Source organism: Xenopus laevis, chromosome 3L (genome assembly GCF_017654675.1).
Source record: "Xenopus laevis strain J_2021 chromosome 3L, Xenopus_laevis_v10.1, whole genome shotgun sequence".
Classification (NCBI taxonomy): Eukaryota; Metazoa; Chordata; class Amphibia; order Anura; family Pipidae; genus Xenopus; species Xenopus laevis.
The window spans coordinates 2,007,650-2,020,914 of record NC_054375.1 but is presented as its reverse complement, the minus strand read 5'-3'; the positions used below and the strand labels follow the sequence as shown (position 1 = coordinate 2,020,914).

At 45.8% G+C, this 13,265-nt stretch overlaps 1 protein-coding gene across 1 annotated transcript in view; it reads left to right on the top strand.

The window, feature by feature from the left end:
* The first annotated feature begins 4,143 nt into the window (after positions 1-4,143).
* ppfibp2.L (PTPRF interacting protein, binding protein 2 (liprin beta 2) L homeolog) overlaps positions 4,144-13,265 on the top strand; it is a 55,198-nt gene continuing 46,076 nt past the window's right edge. Inside the window, 1 exon segment of the mRNA NM_001093649.1 lies at positions 4,144-4,173. The gene's annotated coding sequence lies outside the window, so the exon portion shown is untranslated.

The following is a 13,265-nucleotide window of genomic DNA, read 5'->3' as shown; positions in this document are numbered from 1 at the left end:
CCCTTACAGTAAAGAACCCCTTCCTATGCTGATGGTGAGATCTCCTTTCCTCCCCACCAATGAATCACTCATTCCCCTCTCTTGGTAGGGAATCCCATAACTGACTGTCCTTACAGTAAAGAACCCCTTCCTATGCTGATGGTGAGATATCCTTTCCTCCCCACCAATGAATCACTCATTCCCCCTCTCTTGGTAGGGAATCCCATAACCTGACTGCCCTTACAGTAAAGAACCCCTTCCTATGCTGATGGTGAGATCTCCTTTCCTCCCCACCAATGAATCACTCATTCGTGAGATTGCACCCATTTGCTTTACTCAATAGGCCAGTCCTGTAGGCTGCAGGGTTAGCAAGGACATAATAAATAAGTATATTGTACAGGGATATGTATATGCACTACAGCTCCTCTACCACCCAGTGCATGCTGGGAGTTGTAGTTCAGCCTCAGTGAGACAATTACCAGATCAGGGTGACGGGGGCAGTAGAACTCAGTGACTTGCCATTGTTTCTGCTCCAGGGATTAAAGGCCACGTTAATGATTTAGTAGGAAACATCAGGCAGTAATTATATTTATTGTATTTCCAGGCTACACACTGACCCAACATGATTCGATGATGAGTCGATTTGAAGTTGGGCCCCATAATAGTACATTAGCCCCTCCAGTCACATGGGCCCTGGCAGCAAGTAGAATGGGGCCCCAATAAAAAAATGCAAATACATGACCCCACCTCTGACCCAGCCCAGTTATATCCATTAGACTAAACCCCCACCCATGAGCTACTAAAATCCCTCCCACCCTCCTATGCCCCGCCCCTTTCCTGCCCATTTCAGGCTCCATTTATTCTGTACCTGGCTAATGGAGTGTAGCGCAGCATGATGGGTATCAGATATCACAGGGGTGTCCTGTTCTCTGTCTCCTCTGCTTCTTCTCTTACACACCTGAGAAATAAACTGTGATATAAAGGGCCTGTCACTTTAACATGGTCACAGGTGCAAATAATGTTCCCTATTAAATATTCACACAACCTGAACCAATCACATTACAGAGATCCAAATACAGATACTGCATTGCTGTGTGACCCTCATTACTCTACAAACAGCGCCACCTACTGTACAAGCAGCAAAATGCCCTCTGTGTTAACTGTTAAATTATTGTTTATTCATCTGAGCAGTTACATTGTTTGTGTTTTAATTCAGGAAAATTCCTTGAAATGTGGCATTGCTGCAAAGTCTCCTCACATCACTGAAACTCACCCTCCCAGTAGCAGATTGTCTTCATAGACTTCTATAGTAATAATTGTATCACATCAAGGGTCCTTTATATGGTCACAGAACAACCCCTCATTGACTTCTAATATCCTTATCATTTACAGTAGGGGGTACATTATCCCTTATAATACATGAGTGATACTCAGAGTTCCCTGTATAACTCAGCCTGCAGCCTTGTGCCTTTATATGGTCACAGAACAACCCCTCAGTGACTTCTAATATCCTTATCATTTACAGTAGGGGGTACATTATCCCTTATAATACATGAGTGATACTCAGAGTTCCCTGTATAACTCAGCCTGCAGCCTTGTGCCTTTATATGGTCACAGAACAACCCCTCAGAGACTTCTAATATCCTTATCATTTACAGTAGGGGGTACATTATCCCTTATAATACATGAGTGATACTCAGAGTTCCCTGTATAACTCAGCCTGCAGCCTTGTGTCTTTATATGGTCACAGAACAACCCCTCGGTGACTTCTAATATCCTTATCATTTACAGTAGGGGGTACATTATCCCTTATAATACATGAGTGATACTCAGAGTTCCCTGTATAACTCAGCCTGCAGCCTTGTGCCTTTATATGGTCACAGAACAACCCCTCAGTGACTTCTAATATCCTTATCATTTACAGTAGGGGGTACATTGTCCCTTATAATACATGAGTGATACTCAGAGTTCCCTGTATAACTCAGCCTGCAGCCTTGTGCCTTTATATGGTCACAGAACAACCCCTCATTGACTTCTAATATCCTTATCATTTACAGTAGGGGGTACATTATCCCTTATAATACATAAGTGATACTCAGAGTTCCCTGTATAACTCAGCCTGCAGCCTTGTGTCTTTATATGGTCACAGAACAACCCCTCAGTGACTTCTAATATCCTTATCATTTACAGTAGGGGGTACATTATCCCTTCTAATACATGAGTGATACTCAGAGTTCCCTGTATAACTCAGCCTGCAGCCTTGTGCCTTTATATGGTCACAGAACAACCCCTCAGTGACTTCTAATATCCTTATCATTTACAGTAGGGGGTACAATATCCCTTATAATTTGCAGTACATAAATCGCTATAGTAACAATACAGTACCAACTCTGACCAGCAGATGGCACCCCCATACTAGTAATGAAAACTCCTTACAATGGTACCAGGGGGCCAAGCACAGTGTTTTGGATGAAATAAATGAACTAAAACAACTCTGAGACCAGAACTTTATTATCTCAGAAACATTTTGGAATGTTCTGTCCCAGAACAAGGTCTGCAGATGAGCAGATTTGGGTTTGATTTGGCCTCCCCTGTGTTGGACCAAACTGGTCGATCATTGGCCGTTGAATGAACAACTGGATAATAACAGGTAAGTGATTTCGTCCTGTGTCTTGTGCGACTTCAACTCCCATCATTTACTTTAATCCAGACTTCGTGCCGTAAAGCAATACAGGGCTGTTGTGTTTCTGACAGATAGGAAGTAAAGACTAGATTTACACCCCACCCCCTATGCAAATGAAGTAACGTGACTTCCCTTACAGTAAAGAACCCCTTGTTATGTTGATGTTGAAATCTCCTTTCTACTCCCGCCCCAGTCTTGGGTCAATGATGGAATTTCTTTCTATTTCTAACAAATCCCAAATCTATTCTCCTTTTTCCCTACTCTGTGATTTGTATTTGTTTTTTGTGATTGTAACGGGAGCAGCTGATTGGACGGCAGTTAGAATGTAAGCACATATGGACACGCCCCAGCTCATGTGACCCTTCTGATAAGAACAGCAGCCCAGTCTTGCTTTATGGCAGGGATTCTTTACAAACACAGGGCTGGCTGGTAGTGATGGGCCAATAAATTCTGCAGGTGCCAAATTCCCGCAGTGAATAAATTTGCGAAACTGACAAAAATGTCAAAATCTGGCGGTTGAAAAATGTGGGCGCGAGTCAAAATAGTCGCGCGTGTTAACATTGTTGTGCGTCACAATTATTCGGACGCCCAATGACTTTAACGCATTTGGCCAAAATAGGCGACAAAATAATTCTGATGCCCATTGACTTCAATGCGTTTTGCAAATTTGCCGTTTCGTGAATTTCGTGGGAAATTCAATAATTTTTCAGGGAAGTGAAACGGCAGAAATACTAATGGCCGGGAATATTAATGATTTTACTGGGAGAGTCGGAGACAGAGGAAACAGCGTCCCTTTAACTCCTCGGATCTTTACTGTGGGGGTGCAGGAGTTTTGCTGTTATGGGGGTGCAGCTGTCCCCCTCCAGCGGTTTATTCTATACACAGTCTATTCCCCAGGTCTGTAATCATATAACACAAGGCTGGGGGGGACTCTCATTAAACCTCACCCTCTGTCTCTCACTTATGACCTCACTACTTGACTGATGACGTCATTATCCCCCTGCCATGGGAAGCAGGGGGTCGGGGAGAGAGTAGAGGGGGTCGGGGAGAGAGTAGAGGGGGCCAGAAAGACAATTTGAATCTATTCTGCTACTAGAGAAGGTTTCGGGGCCCTGAGACTGAATTTGCTGTGGGGCCCCAGTAACATCTCACACTAGTGACCTCACTACATGCCCAGTGACATCATCACTCACGTCATCAGCCTCCTACTGGACCCCCTTTCTCACGTGCGCGATCTCAGTCCCACCGACCCCGACCCCCAGTATCTCCCCGGCCCTTCCTGTTCCTGATCCCCCACCCTCACTCTGCGGCTGGGAAGTTTGGAATCAGCGCTCCTTGACGGACGTGAAATTGAGCCAACCAGCGCCGGAGTTCGAGGATTCCCCGCCTTACAACCAATGAGCAGCGCGCATGGGCGGGGCGGAGGCTGGGTGTGACGTCAGTAGGAGCGGAGTCTGGAGGAGAGAGAGAGAGAGAGAGAGAGGAGCTGCCGGACACGGGGAGACACCGGGGTGAGTAGTCGGGGCAGGAATGAGTCTCAGGCTCCTCCCACTGATGGGGAACCTCAACATTAACTTCTGTCCCACTGGGGAGTCTGGGGAACTGGACTGTTGTCTCTCTGGGGAGTTTGGGGAAGTTGCAGTCACTGGGGAGTCTCTGTCCCACTGGGGATTGTGGGTAATTGGCTCCCTGGTGGGTTTGTGGAACTTGTGCCACTGGGGATTCTGGGTAATTCCAGGTAAAGTCCAGAGTGTGAGACCTGAGTGTCAGTCTGTGGCAGTGAGATGGTTAAATCACCCCCAGTCTGTGGGTATCAGGATTTTCCTGGTCTGTCTGTGAAATTCCAACAATGTCCCACTGGGGGTTTTATTGCCCCTCGTGACTCATCATCAGGGGGTATTTGGGGCTGTCAGGGCTTTTCTCTCATTGTCTGAGACTTGTCCTTTATCTCTGGGGTACCTGATTGTCCTGATCCCCTTCTGCCCCACTCACCCCATTATCTTCTGCCCCACTCACCCCATTATATTCTGCCCCACTCACCCCATTATATTCTGCCCCACTCACCCCATTATCTTCTGCCCCACTCACCCCATTATCTTCTGCCCCACTCACCCCATTATATTCTGCCCCACTCACCCCTTACCTGATCCCCTTCTGTCCCACTCACCCCATTACCTGATTATCTTCTGCCCCACTCACCCCATTATCTTCTGTCCCACTCACCCCATTACCTGATTATCTTCTGCCCCACTCACCCCATTATCTTCTGCCTCACTCACCCCATTACCTGATCCCCTTCTGCCCCACTCACCCCATTACCTGATTATCTTCTGCCCCACTCACCCCATTACCTGATTATCTTCTGCCCCACTCACCCCATTATATTCTGCCCCACTCACCCCTTACCTGATCCCCTTCTGTCCCACTCACCCCATTACCTGATTATCTTCTGCCCCACTCACCCCATTATCTTCTGTCCCACTCACCCCATTACCTGATTATCTTCTGCCCCACTCACCCCATTATCTTCTGCCTCACTCACCCCATTACCTGATCCCCTTCTGCCCCACTCACCCCATTACCTGATTATCTTCTGCCCCACTCACCCCATTACCTGATTATCTTCTGCCCCACTCACCCCATTACCTGATTATCTTCTGCCCCACTCACCCCATTACTGATTATCTTCTGCCCCACTCACCCCATTACTGATTATCTTCTGCCCCACTCACCCCATTATCTTCTGCCCCACTCACCCCATTATATTCTGCCCCACTCACCCCTTACCTGATCCCCTTCTGTCCCACTCACCCCATTACCTGATTATCTTCTGCCCCACTCACCCCATTATCTTCTGCCCCACTCACCCCATTACCTGATCCCCTTCTGCCCCACTCACCCCATTACCTGATTATCTTCTGCCCCACTCACCCCATTACTGATTATCTTCTGCCCCACTCACCCCATTATCTTCTGCCCCACTCACCCCATTATCTTCTGCCCCACTCACCCCATTATATTCTGCCCCACTCACCCCATTATCTTCTGCCCCACTCACCCCATTATATTCTGCCCCACTCACCCCATTATATTCTGCCCCACTCACCCCATTATCTTCTGCCCCACTCACCCCATTATCTTCTGCCCCACTCACCCCATTATCTTCTGCCCCACTCACCCCATTATATTCTGCCCCACTCACCCCTTACCTGATCCCCTTCTGTCCCACTCACCCCATTACCTGATTATCTTCTGTCCCACTCACCCCATTACTGATTATCTTCTGCCCCACTCACCCCATTATCTTCTGCCCCACTCACCCCATTACCTGATCCCCTTCTGCCCCACTCACCCCATTACCTGATTATCTTCTGTCCCACTCACCCCATTACTGATTATCTTCTGCCCCACTCACCCCATTATCTTCTGCCCCACTCACCCCATTATCTTCTGCCCCAATCACCCCATTACCTGATCCCCTTCTGCCCCAGGAGTGGAATCAATGGGCCCAAAGTATAAGGATCCTGGTTGGGGCGACATTATAAACAGCAGAAGTAGCTTTGTTGGTAGGAGCTGCCACTTGGCTTCCCCTCCTTCAGGGTTTTATGACATTTTGGTATCTGTCAGGTCATGTGAGGGGTCACTTGTTGCAATCAGTATCTCTTTATATTCTCTGCACTGCTGGTTCTGAGTACTGCAACAATGTAGCCACGTGATTTACTGGTGGAGATCTTGTTTCTAGAGTGAGAGAACAGACATGAGTAAGAATGTTTGGGTGAAGTTCCCCTTTACATGGAGATGTTTGCAGCGAGTGCGGATTCCGTTGCACTCTAATTATAGGGATTTTGTGTGGAACTGAGTTATTTGGGTCCTTGAGGGAAGACGATTGGCCGGTGGGGGAGCAGCTGTTCCTAATTTGTCCCAAAAATCCTCCGCCTTCTAAATTTAACATTAACGGGAAACTTTTAATGGGCATTTTTATTTGCCCCCCGTGTTCCTTAACCAGGTCCCCCCCGTCTGCTTCACTGTGTGGTCTGCTCCGCCCGACTCCCGGGTACCAATGAAATCTGCTTTTAGCTTTTTATAGGGTCCAAGGTCCCGCCCTCGCGGGACTTTTATTGTATCAGTCATGTGATTGGTGCCAGGCTGAAGCTGCAGCCCCTCCATTGTTACAAGTGATTCCCATTGGGCAGTCGCAATTTACAGTGATACCGACACCCGCCGGGTTATTTACACCTTGTTAACCCTCCTGGCACCAGTCTAATGAGTCACAACTGACGCTTCCCTTCTATCAGGTGGTATCCCTTTAAGGCCTCACTTAAAGGAGAAGTAAACCCCAAATCACTGCAGGTTGGATCCAGATCCACTTCTGACTATTTTGTAGCATGAACCTGAATTTGCATTGGATTTGGTTGGTCACGTAGGGTTGATTGTCCCTTTAATCCTTCCAGTGAGCGGGAGCTGCCATGAGTGTTGTGACCTCATCCAGGAATTCTCGGCAGATTTACAGAGAATCTTAATTACTTTTCTGCGAATGATCAGCTGAGGTTTCCTGCTAACGACTAATCTAAAGGGCCGCCGGCGCCTAATTGCTTCCCTCTGTCCAATTCCCCATGTTGGCTCAGGCCCACAGACTTCTCCCCCGCACGCCCCTTTAATTCTCTTCTTCGTTATAAAGTTCCTTTTCTTGATACAACGTAACACTCGTCTTCCATAATTCCTCCATCTCGTACAATATCAACTCTCTGCTGCTCTCTCTGCTCTGCTTCTGACTCCTGAAACAGTGAAGCACAGGAGTCACAACCAGCAGTGCAGAGAATATAAAGAAAACTGTCACATTCTGGTCTCTGCTTCTGACTCCTGAAATGGTAAAGCAGAGGACAGGGCTGGCTTTTGCTTCACAGGAGTCAGAACCAGCAGTGCAGAGAATATAAAGAGACAAACATGCGCTTTCTGGTCTCTGGTTCTGACTCCTGAAACAGTGAAGCAGACAGAGGTCCATTCTAGCTTATCCTTCAAATGAGTCAGAACCAGCAGTGCAGAGAATATAAAGAGACAAACAGTTGCTTTGTTGTCTCTGGTTCTGACTTTTGAAACAGTGAAGCAGAGGTCCACTCTGGCTTTTCCTTCACAGGAGTCAGAACCAGCAGTGCAGAGAACAAAAACAAACTGCTTTCTGGTCTCTGGTTCTGACTCCTGAAATAGTGAAGCGGAGGGCAGGTTTAGCTTTTGCTTCACAGGAGTCAGAACCAGCAGTGCAGAGAATATAAACAAACTGCTTTCTGGTCTCTGGTTCTGACTCCCAAAACAGTGAAGCAGAGGTCAGGTTTAGCTTTTGCTTCACAGGAGTCAGAATCAACAGTGCAGAGAATATAAGAGACAAACTGTCACATTCTGGTCTCTGGTTCTGACTCCTGAAACGTGAAGCAGAGGTCAGGTCTGGCTTTTGCTTCACAGGAGTCAGAACCAGCGGTGCAGATAATATAAAAACACAAACATTCACTTTCTGGTCACTGGTTCTGACTCCTGAAACAGTGAAGCAGAGGTCAGGTCTGGCTTTTGCTTCAAAGGAGTCAGAACCAGCAGTGCAGATAATATAAAAACACAAACATTCACTTTCTGGTCTCTGGTTCTGACTCCTGAAACAGTGAAGCAGAGGTCAGGTCTGGCTTTTGCTTCAAAGGAGTCAGAACCAGCAGTGCAGATAATATAAAAACACAAACATTCACTTTCTGGTCTCTGGTTCTGACTCCTGAAACAGTGAAGCAGAGGTCAGGTCTGGCTTTTGCTTCAAAGGAGTCAGAACCAGCAGTGCAGATAATATAAAAACACAAACATTCACTTTCTGGTCTCTGGTTCTGACTCCTGAAACAGTGAAGCAAAAGCCAGACCTGATCTCTGCTTCACAGGAGTCAGAACCAGCAGTGCAGAGAATATAAAAAACAAACATTCACTTTCTGGTCTCTGGTTCCGACTCCTGAAACAGTGAAGCAGAGGTCAGTTCTGGCTTTTGCTTAACAGGAGTCAGAACCAGCAGTGTAGAGAATATAAACAGACAATTGGTTGCTTTCTGGTCTCTGGTTGTGACTCCTGAACTAGTGAAGCAGAGGTCAGACCTCTGTTTTGACATTTGCTTCACATGAGTCTTAACCAGCAGTGCAGAGAATATAAACAGACAAACATTTGCTTTCTGGTCTATATAATATATAAACACTTTGTCACTATTTGTGTTGTTATTCTGACTCCTGAAACAGTGAAGCAGAGGTTTGGTCTCCATCAAGTCTGGCTTTTGTTTCACAGGAGTCAGAACCGGCAGTGCAGAGAATATAAACAAACAGAGGTCAGGTCTCCTGTAGGTCTGTTTCCCAGGAGTCAGAACCGGCAGTGCAGAGACTATAAACAGACAGACTCAATGACAGTTACACGTTGGTATCGGGGAGTTGCTTTGAATGTCATTTTCTTTCATTATTTTGGGGTGAGTGTCCCCTTTAAATCCACAGCAGAGGCGCTGGCTGTTTATATTAGGGGTGTGAGTGTTTTCCTGTTGCTCCAGAATTGGGATGTGGATCCGTCAAAGCAAAGAATTCCCAGTTCTCTCCCGTGAGTAACAACGTGTGCCCCCCCCAGGCCGAGGTTTCTCTCCACATTCCTCCCAAATTCTCCTCATTCCTCATTGACTCAACGGCCTGAAAAATCTGTCTCACTATTTGCTCCCTGGGGGGGGTCTTATTTTTTGTTTTATTTACAGACTGCGCAGGGGATCCCGACTCTGTTACATCCCCTCCCCCCCCCGTGGGCCCAAATATTGGTGCAAATAACCAGAAACCCAGTGAGAATGAGCAGTGAATATATATGTGTTTTGGGTGAACTTCCCCTTTAATCCCCAGTCACATGGTCTGAACCTGTTTGTTGTGGGCATAATCGGCCTCCCTGTGGCCCTGGGACAGCGACTGAACGTGACTCTCTACACGGGGGGAGCAGACCCCCAACTCAAGTTCAGATAAATAAATAGAGCGTCAGCCTGGTGGGTCTAATTACCATAATCAGTCGCTTACAGAACATTTGTGGGAGGAGGGACTTTGTTTATTGTAGTGGAACATTAACCAGGAAACTTTCTTCTTCATCTCTAAAAGTAAATCATTAGTATTGTACAGGGATTTAGGGGTTAACCCTCCCCCCAATTCAACATGTCCATATACTATTTACTATATATATATATATCTATATAGAGACAGTTTGGAGCCATCACTTCAGCCAATAGAATCCTTCCTTCTCGTGGTCAGGGGTCACAGCAGATTCTGATTGGCCGATTCCCTCACTAATGTTTCCTGAAAGTTCCTTGGGTTGGTGCCAATGTGGTTCCAGGGAATAAATCTTATTCTTGATTGGGGGGTAATTTATTCCAATGAATGGATATTGGGAAGTTGTATCAAGAGTCAGAAGCAGCAGTGCAGAGAAGAGAGAGGGACAGACACAATGACAGTTACACAGAACTATAAACCCAGTGAGAATGAGGAATGAATGGATATTGGGAAGTTGTATCAGGAGTCAGAAGCAGCAGTGCAGAGAAAGGGACAGACACAATGACAGTTACACAGAACTATAAACCCAGTGAGAATGAGGAATGAATGGATATTGGGAAGTTGTATCAGGAGTCAGAAGCAGCAGTGCAGAGAAGAGAAAGGGACAGACACAATGACAGTTACACAGAACTATAAACCCAGTGAGAATGAGGAATGAATGGATATTGGGAAGTTGTATCAGGAGTCAGAAGCAGCAGTGCAGAGAAAGGGACAGACACAATGACAGTTACACAGAACTATAAACCCAGTGAGAATGAGGAATGAATGGATATTGGGAAGTTGTATCAGGAGTCAGAGGCAGCAGTGCAGAGAAAGGGACAGACACAATGACAGTTACACAGAACTATAAACCCAGTGAGAATGAGGAATGAATGGATATTGGGAAGTTGTATCAGGAGTCAGAACCAGCAGTGCAGAGAAGAGAAAGGGACAGACACAATGACAGTTACACAGAACTATAAACCCAGTGAGAATGAGGAATGAATGGATATTGGGAAGTTGTATCAGGAGTCAGAACCAGCAGTGCAGAGAAGAGAAAGGGACAGACACAGTGACAGTTACACAGAACTATAAACCCAGTGAGAATGAGGAATGAATGGATATTGGGAAGTTGTATCAGGAGTCAGAGGCAGCAGTGCAGAGAAAGGGACAGACACAATGACAGTTACACAGAACTATAAACCCAGTGAGAATGAGGAATGAATGGATATTGGGAAGTTGTATCAGGAGTCAGAAGCAGCAGTGCAGAGAAGAGAAAGGGACAGACACAATGACAGTTACACAGAACTATAAACCCAGTGAGAATGAGGAATGAATGGATATTGGGAAGTTGTATCAGGAGTCAGAGGCAGCAGTGCAGAGAAAGGGACAGACACAATGACAGTTACACAGAACTATAAACCCAGTGAGAATAAGGAATGAATGGATATTGGGGAGTTGTATCAGGAGTCAGAAGCAGCAGTGCAGAGAAGAGAAAGGGACAGACACAATGACAGTTACACAGAACTATAAACCCAGTGAGAATGAGGAATGAATGGATATTGGGAAGTTGTATCAGGAGTCAGAAGCAGCAGTGCAGAGAAGAGAAAGGGACAGACACAATGACAGTTACACAGAACTATAAACCCAGTGAGAATGAGGAATGAATGGATATTGGGAAGTTGTATCAGGAGTCAGAAGCAGCAGTGCAGAGAAGAGAAAGGGACAGACACAATGACAGTTACACAGAACTATAAACCCAGTGAGAATGAGGAATGAATGGATATTGGGAAGTTGTATCAGGAGTCAGAAGCAGCAGTGCAGAGAAAGGGACAGACACAATGACAGTTACACAGAACTATAAACCCAGTGAGAATGAGGAATGAATGGATATTGGGAAGTTGTATCAGGAGTCAGAAGCAGCAGTGCAGAGAAGAGAAAGGGACAGACACAATGACAGTTACAACAGAACTATAAACCCAGTGAGAATGAGGAATGAATGGATATTGGGAAGTTGTATCAGGAGTCAGAAGCAGCAGTGCAGAGAAAGGGACAGACACAATGACAGTTACACAGAACTATAAACCCAGTGAGAATGAGGAATGAATGGATATTGGGAAGTTGTATCAGGAGTCAGAAGCAGCAGTGCAGAGAATGAGGAATGAATGGATATTGGGAAGGCGTTTAGAATGACATTATCTTCCCCTTTAAAGGGGTGGTTCACCTTTGAGTTAACGTTTAGTATATTATAGAATGGCTAATTCTAAGCAACTTTTCAATTTGCCTTCATTATTTTATTTTTGTTATAGTTTTTTCATTATTAGCCTTCTTCTTCTTCTGTCTCTTTCCAGCCTATTATTGCTATTTTCTATTCCTCCTCTTTCTATTCAGGCCTCTCCTATTCATATTCCAGTCTCTTATTCAAATCAATGCATGGTTGCTAGGGGAATTTAGACCCTAGCAACGAGACTACTGAAATGACAAACTGGAGAGCTGCTGAATAAAAAGCTAAATAAGTCAAAAACCACAAATAATAAAAAATGAAAACCAATTGCAAATTGTCTCAGCATATCCCTCTCTACATCATACTAAGAGTTAATTTAAAGGGGAACAAACCCATTTATATCTACCCCAGGCAGTATTTATTATTAAAGACATGGGAAAGTGGGGGATGTTGTTGGTGCAGCTGTTGTGCTGGGTGAGACTTGTGCAAACACGCTGGGTTGGTGTGTAATTACCAGTGTGTAATTACCAGTGTGTAATTATCAGTGTGTGACAGTTGGGTGATAGGCCATAAAGAGGAGGTGCAAGTACAGGGGCAGTGGGAGCCAATCACAATGTGACTTTATTCTATGGGAATGTCTCAGTGTTATGTTTGTATTAGGGGGAGACAGTGGAATTGAGGTACAGCGGTGCCCCCTATAAATCTCTGTAATTAGTGATTCTGAGCCCATGACGAGTCACATGACATTAACAACCCCCCCCATAACCTTATTTGTCTTTAGCTGCTTCTTTGATCTTGTGTGTGGGGGAGGAGCTTGTGATATTCGGGGGGGGGGGGGTCAGATTGGGGGGCTGATACCTCCAGTCCCGGATGGGAAGAGTCATATCATAAAGTATAAAGAGTCTCTTTCTTCTCCTGCCCCCCCCCGGCCCTTCTTTCCCTTTATGTCACAAATCCAGTGGGTTCTATGGGGGCAGTGGGAGCCTGAAACATAAACAGAATCCCACCAAGTATTTATTACTAGTCCTGTAGAGAGGCAGTATTAATTGTCTTACACAGTCACTTCCTCTACTACTTTCTCTGCACTGCTGCTTCTGACTCCTGAAACAATGTCGCAGAAGCCAACTGTGTAAGGAAAAGCTTTGTGGGAATGAGCAGGATGCACTGCAGTAACCGACTCCTGAACTCTCCATTACAGCTGTCGCTGTTACATTCTTTCCCACGAGATCCTCAGCACCTGGTGGCACCCGTTCTTGCCTCTTCTTATGATTGTTTTTTGTCAATTTTGCATATTCAGAGGGGCTTATTCCCTTTCTAA